The sequence below is a fragment of the Anopheles coustani genome, chromosome 3 (genome assembly GCF_943734705.1).
Source record: "Anopheles coustani chromosome 3, idAnoCousDA_361_x.2, whole genome shotgun sequence".
Taxonomy (NCBI): domain Eukaryota; kingdom Metazoa; phylum Arthropoda; class Insecta; order Diptera; family Culicidae; genus Anopheles; species Anopheles coustani.
Genome location: NC_071288.1, coordinates 2,643,768 through 2,650,636, shown reverse-complemented (window position 1 = coordinate 2,650,636; position 6,869 = coordinate 2,643,768). Strand labels below are relative to the sequence as shown.

General features: G+C 46.5%; 1 non-coding gene across 1 annotated transcript; it reads right to left on the bottom strand.

The window, feature by feature from the left end:
- Positions 1-235: 235 nt before the first annotated feature.
- On the bottom strand, positions 236-324 carry LOC131261576 (small nucleolar RNA SNORD116). The gene has a single exon (XR_009178193.1). It is a non-coding gene; the product is annotated as a small nucleolar RNA SNORD116 (small nucleolar RNA).
- Positions 325-6,869: the final 6,545 nt, after the last annotated feature.

The window sequence follows — 6,869 nt, the reverse complement described above, 5'->3', positions numbered from 1 at the left end:
TGGAGCATCCGGCGTTAGTACTGAGTGAAAAAAGGGGTTTCTTCTTGGAAAATGCCACGGCCGCTAGGGCCCGCTTTTCCTTTGTGCGTCGTCGTCGTTTGTGGATTTGTATTACTTTGACTATTTGCTCTCCGGTTTGAATGATGAAGGGTGGGCTGGACGGAAAAGTGCGTTTAAAAAGAATTTCCTTGGGATAGACTTTTTATTTTGCCGGTGTTCCGGACGAACAGGAGCCGGAACTTAGGAATCAAAAGATGACGATTCGAATTTCCGATCCACTGTTTTCAGATTTCAATGGAATTTTGTTTAGCTTATCGATGTTCCAAATGAAATTTCAATCATTTGAACTAAAAAGGGATGGTTTCTGATGGATCGTAGAAGTCATATTCAAAGGGATACATGCCTTTGAAAATATTAGACTTTTACTATCAAATTTGTAAAAAATGTTTCTTAAGTTTCCTTTGAAACAAAAACATAAAACACTTGTTTTTTAACGCAAATCTAACCAACATAATTCTCAACATGAAAGCATGCAAAATAGATGTCAAAACGTTACCTGCTGTAATTATTAGTGTGTTCCATTTAGGTGATGAGAATTTCCCACGAGATCCTTGCGGCTTGGCGCATTCCATTTTTCCGATTGGCCAAACCGGAATGTGGTTCTCTGCAGTTACCGTAACGTTTCGGCCCAAAGGGACCCAATTTTACCCCTGCCCTGCGTCGTCGGAAGGTCGGAGATTCTGTTTTCCACCAAACCAAACTGGAAGCGCAAACAATAAACCGCTTCTTTGTAGCACATATTTAAATGGGCTAATATGATAAATAGATGAATCCAACCAGCAACGACGCGATGAAGACGAACGGAAGAAGAGAATAGAGGTGAGGGGGGATGGGGATAAAAGAGTAAAATTTACTACACTCACAGACACACGCACACACACACACAGACAATTACCGGACCGAGGGAGAAAATGTCCGGGAGTCCAAAAGCCGAATAAAATATTTAAAGCGAAACCCTTCGCCGTTTCTCAAAAGAAAGGAGAGAAGTGGAAAATGGTAGGAAAGCTCGGCGTACCTCCCAAAGGATCCAATGCCAGCCCGGGCACATGTACAGCAAACCGCGCAACGGGAAAATGAGACGCTCGTTTAGGTGCGAAGCAGAAAGCCACTACCGTACGCTTGGGTAAGGAGGAAAAACCTTCACACGGACACGGCCGAGGAACCTTTTCCTCAGCCTAGGAGAGAAAAATAGGCAGCGCGTGTGCCGGCACTTTTCCGAGGGCCGGCTTTTTTGGGGTGAAAACGGCAGCAAAAATAGAACCGTTGAATAAAATATAAACCAACGAGCAAGGAAGGCGAAGGAAAAAAAAAGGAAATCCCACGGCATGAAAAGTCCACCGAAAATCGGCTGGAAATCGGTGTGTTAAGAATATCCGCCCGTTCGTTCCCTTGGTCCGGCCGGTAGAAAGAAAACCTCTTTCCGATGCAAGGATAGGAGGAAAAACGAGTCGGGCACATTACGAGTGCGGCTTTCGGTCCTATAAGTGGCGAGGATTGCGGAACGTGCTACACAAGACGCTCGAGCCCCCGGAGGTCGATGGGTCAACGGGGTGGAACGGGTAAGAGCGGGAAAGGTCCACGTGAAACTATCCGTTCGGAATGGCGAAAGAAGAAGGAAAAGGAAAATTCCGTAGCTGCTTCAATTTTGTTTTTCCTCTCGGAACTGGACACAACGGGCCCGAGTTTGAGAAACTTTCCAAATATATGTGGGTTTTTCTTCTCACGCTCGTCCTCGACGCGATTGAATTGAATGCGAAACTGGTGGATCCGGTTCCGGCTCGGTTGCGGTCAGCAGGGGGCTGGGTGTCAGGGAAGGGAAAGGATGGGTGGGAAAGTAGATAATCGAATGCGCATATGATCAATGATTGAGGACCGCTCCTCGGAGTGAACCGAGCCCCCGCCGACGAGCAGGAAGGAACCGGTTGGTTTGCGAAATAAAGGATTCAAGGCATGGGGTCAACAGGAAGCAGAAAAAAAGAAAAGTAAAAAAGGACACATGCAGCTCCGAAGGATGGCATAGTGCGACAACAATATTTGGAGGGAAAAAATTCTTTCGCAACCAATGGCCGGCAAAGGGGGACAAAAAAGAAAAGAAATGGACAAGGAAAACGATACACGGCGAAGGCACACCAGAATGCTCACATGGGAGCGACCGAAACGCAACCAGGTGGAAAAACGGAGGCCAAAGCAAAAGTGTTGGAAGGAAAAAACGAAAAATCACAACAAAATGAAAAACCGAAAGCTTGGAACCGCAACGTACAAACTCGTTCCCCCCCAGAAAACCCCTTTTCCGGGGGACGGGATCCGGATGTTGGAAGAAATTTAGTTTAGCCAGTGAAAGAAAGTTTCCCAAATAATGGGCGAGCCGGTGTTTTTCCGGACGAAATGTTGCTTTCTACTGCGTGTTACTGCTAGGTAGAAGCCCTAGCTGCAGGAAGTGGGAAGGTAAGTCAAGACAAAACGAAACAAAAATGCGAGATTGGAACAATGGAAGCGGCAGCACCACAGAACTAAAAATGAAAATCTCCAAATGGGATCGGAAAATGGATCACAAGCACCTTTTCACCGTGACGCACCCGGGATTGCAGGACTCGGATGCACTTGCCCGGGAAAGGTGGGCACTGTGGGAAAATCGTGTTGCCCAAAATATTGGTTGCATTGCAATCAGTTTCACAGAGTTTGAAGTTCGTTTGATTAAGATGAAATTTTGACATACATTTATCATTTTTTAAATGCCAAACTGTTTGAAAAGTCAAGTTAAACCCTTTTTTAGCCATTTCTAAAGAAACACACACGGAGGACACATTTTCCTTATCCTACGATTCCAATTTTCCTTCCATTGTTAAATTTGAACGCAACATTTCATCCACCATTGTTAAATAACCTCGTGTAACCGAGGCAGCCTCTCTATGTATGTATGGGCACATAAATAATTGAAACTATTTTCCCGCCATCCTCTGCTTCACTTCCACTCCCCAACTTCGGCCATGTCTTTCTGCTACACCTTTATCGCAATTGGATTTAGGAGTTTCGGTAGGTTGTGTTTTTGCTTACCGAGATTTTTTTGCTCAATAGACCCGAAGGTGTTCATGGTGGTGTACTGGAGATCTCCAGCAATGGTCATGAAGTGCTTGGGCACGGGTTGAATAAAAATTGCACGAATCGGAGATTACAATTCATGTGTCGAAGGACGAGAACCCCGAAACCAGAAAGCCTCGGCAGTGGAGCTCGGAATCGATAGGAATTTTATTGTTGACTGCCAACAATAACCTTTGCCTCAAAACAATAGGATGTGTCTCTGCTTCTTCCGCTGCTCGGTACCCAAAACCCGGTCGTTGGACAATAGAGGTACGAAGACACGGCAGCAAAATCGGCCGGAAGAGTGGAATCCGGGTTCGGGGAAAGCGCAGGAAGGAAGGAAGCAACAACCGGCCTCCGAGATTGCGACGATCCGATTGGAAATCCTCGTAATCGACGGGATATGTTCAGCTCTTGTGTTTGAGCCGCTTTCGATAGGTTTGTTTTCCTCGCTTGCGAGAGGGGAAAAGAATTTTCCCTAGAATTACTTGATGCTTAATCTCGCCTTCGGTTTTCTCTCGCTTTTCCCAGGGTCTCTTGGGAGCCTTCCGTAGCGACATTAGCGAGGGCTTTCATTCGACAAATCGGTGACGAAGTGTTCCTGAAAGAACCTCGATTGTTCGCCTCGGAACGCAAGGGAAAGGGCCAGGATTTTCCGAGGGAAGTAGAGGTTTCCTCAACTGGTGCTTTGGGATTTTGGCGAAAGTGACGTCAAAAATCCGTCCTCTGGACAGAATTTCGTTCGGTTGAAAATGGAATCCTTTTTGTGGAAAAAAGTGGGTAGTGGGAATGTCGTTGTTTGGCATCAGCAATTTGTGCCCAATCGTCATCGGTTTTGGTTCTCGTGCTTGTCCGTGTCGACACGGTCAGCCATTCGGTTGCGGATCCAGATCGTACCGAAAGGATTCGGGCCGATTACGCCATCTCCGATTAGTGAAAAGCAGCACCAACGGCAGTCGTTTGTACGGATTTTTGTTACCGCTTTTTCCAACGCAGAGCGTAACGGTTTCGACGAGGGAGGGTTCTTGTTTCCGAGTTGTTGCTGAAGTGCACTTGATAGAATGTAAACCACGAGTCGTTTCAGCGTGCATCAGCTTCAGCGCCATCGTCACGATCATTATCCCTCGGATGCTCGGAAACACGGCGTTCGGTCGTTCCGCGGCAGCTTGTTTTGCTTTGCTGCCACGGGGAAAATATATTGTTTTCGAGTGTTTTCGAAACCCGTTTTGCTGCCGTGGCAATTGCAACCGCTCGACACTGCACCGAAACTTGCAACACCACGTCTGTGACGAACAGCATTCGGGGGAGGGGGAGGGGGGGGGGGGGGGGGAAGAAAAGTATAAAACAACAGCAGCAATCGAAAGACAAGCAAACAAAAGAGCACCAAGCGCTTAATTCATCTCCGAACATGGCAAGCACTACTGCCCGGCAGTCGGCAAACCCGCCTCGAGCCCTCGAGAAGACGATGAGCATGGGTTGTTAGATGTGTGTACGTAAACGGGGGGATGGGCCTAGAAAAGCCTGCGGTCGAACTCCGAGCATGTGACGCAAGTGGCCACTTGCCGGAGGTAATTTGTTGACTATCGCAAGAGGACTCTGGAGGACCGGCGCACAAAGCGACACAGTTCTTATTATGAAACACATCTTAGCGGGACGTGATAACGACTGGTAATTCACGGAAACTCTGGTGCCGACGGGTGGCTTTCCCATTCTCGTGGTCTTCGCTTCGGTTTGCAATTTATATACCGACAGCACAGTTTCCGAGCGCCATCGATGATTTATCGCTCCGGAGAGCACATGCAAGAAGGGCGGACTTGTTTACATCGGTGGAGTTGTAAACAGTTGCAGTTGGTTCAAAAGACATTTATCTAATGGCGCTAGAGTTTGTTCTACAATGTTGATTAAATCGTACAGTGAGCTCTGGTAAACAAATTTAAGCTATTATAATGAACAATCGTGAAGAAGATTATGAAATGGAGAATTTTCGAATTTTATTTTCTGATATTGAATCTATTTTTACCCTTTTTTAAATAAGTAGTAGGCCACTTTCAAATGATACTCTTCCAACATCCTAAATCCGTTCTTTACTTGTAGGGAAAACTATGTTTATTTAGAGCACAAACCTCCTTTTCCGATCCTCTTTTTTACGATCCAATTCACACGCCTACTCCTGACAATTATTTTCACTCTCAAAAGAGTTTGTTTATAATATTTAACGTTTACTTGAATAATAAATAAAACTTGGTTTTTGGGCTGATTAATTTTAAATTTCGTCTGATCCAAGTGAAACAGAAAAGTTTAACTGTAAAAAGGTGCTAAAATAATAACTTTAATCACTATAACATTGTTATTTGTCTCGTATGCGGCTTATCGTGGAAACAGTTGTCACACTTAAACCGACACGCCAAGATGTGTCCAACTACGCTCCACCTGATCGTTTGCGTTCAACAAAGGCCGAAAACATGACACAAGCGCTTTTATTACCGTTTCGAGGAAAACGGGAAACAATCTATTGAAGCGTACGTACCTGGAAAAGCGGGAGTGCAGATCGCTCGGCTCGTGTCGGCTCTCTTCGTGGAAATCGTTCCGTTGGAAGGGAAACGTTCCGAGACGCGTTTGTAAGCGAGTGACGGTGCGAGTACGGTGTCACAAGCTTCCATCACCCATCAGTTCAATCGCTTTGATGCACGGTTTTGATTATTCGCTAGAAAAGTTTCCCCAATCACTTTTCCGTCCACTGCAGAGCTCCCATCGGGAACTTTCTCCCTCTGACTTCTATTTACTTCGAGCATCTCAAGGGTGCGATGAGGAACACAATCTTCAATCATTGGTTGTTGGTCGTCCCACTTTAGCCCAGAATGCACCGAGAGTGCACCGCCACGCAGTTCGCAGTCAAATGCGCCGGAAGTGAATTGCACGGACTTACGGACGCTTCGAAGGTGGTCGTGATATCGTCGTCGGTGGGAAACATAAATTGTTGCCTGACTGCACCCGAAAGCGCACTCGCGGGTGCTGCGCAATGGGCAACAAAGGACCGGTACGGTTAGTGGTAGCTTCTGGAACGCGTTCCTTCGCTTCCACCACTCGCCAATTTACAATGTGGCCTTCAAGAAATCGAGAAACCATCCAAGAATATCCTAACGCGACTGTCGTTGAATTTATTTTTGCTACTCATTGCTTTCATCATCATCATCATCGTCATCGTGGTGCTCGTTGTCGTCGTCACCGTATCATAGTTGTAGGCAGAAACGGAGCAAAACGAACGCCAGGATGTATCCGTTCGGGTGTATTTACAATTCAATTTGTTTCATTCACTTTCCAGTCATTCCTACACTGGAAGAGGGAAGAAAGGCGGCGGAGGCACATCGGCGTTCTTTAATAGGACCCACACATACACCGGATCCCAGTGATGACAGGATTGGCCTCATTGCTACTCCGGAAGCCGCACAACCACCGCCGTTCCTCCGTTTTCCCCGAAACCACTTCCGTTCCGGGAGCGTGGTGGTTCGTAACGAGGTCTCCGATCCGTACCGACTTGTACTTCATTAGAGAGATGGATGTACTTCTACGCGGGCTGAGGGATCTAAAGTCGCCAAAGGGCGCCAAGGGACCGAAGAAAAGGTTGCTACTTCCCGGCGGTTATGGTAAAATTGAAAATTCGATTATGAAAGCGAGCTGCTAGGAGCTGCCGGCAGAAGAAAAGGAAGAAGAAAAAAAAAAGGTCAAACAAC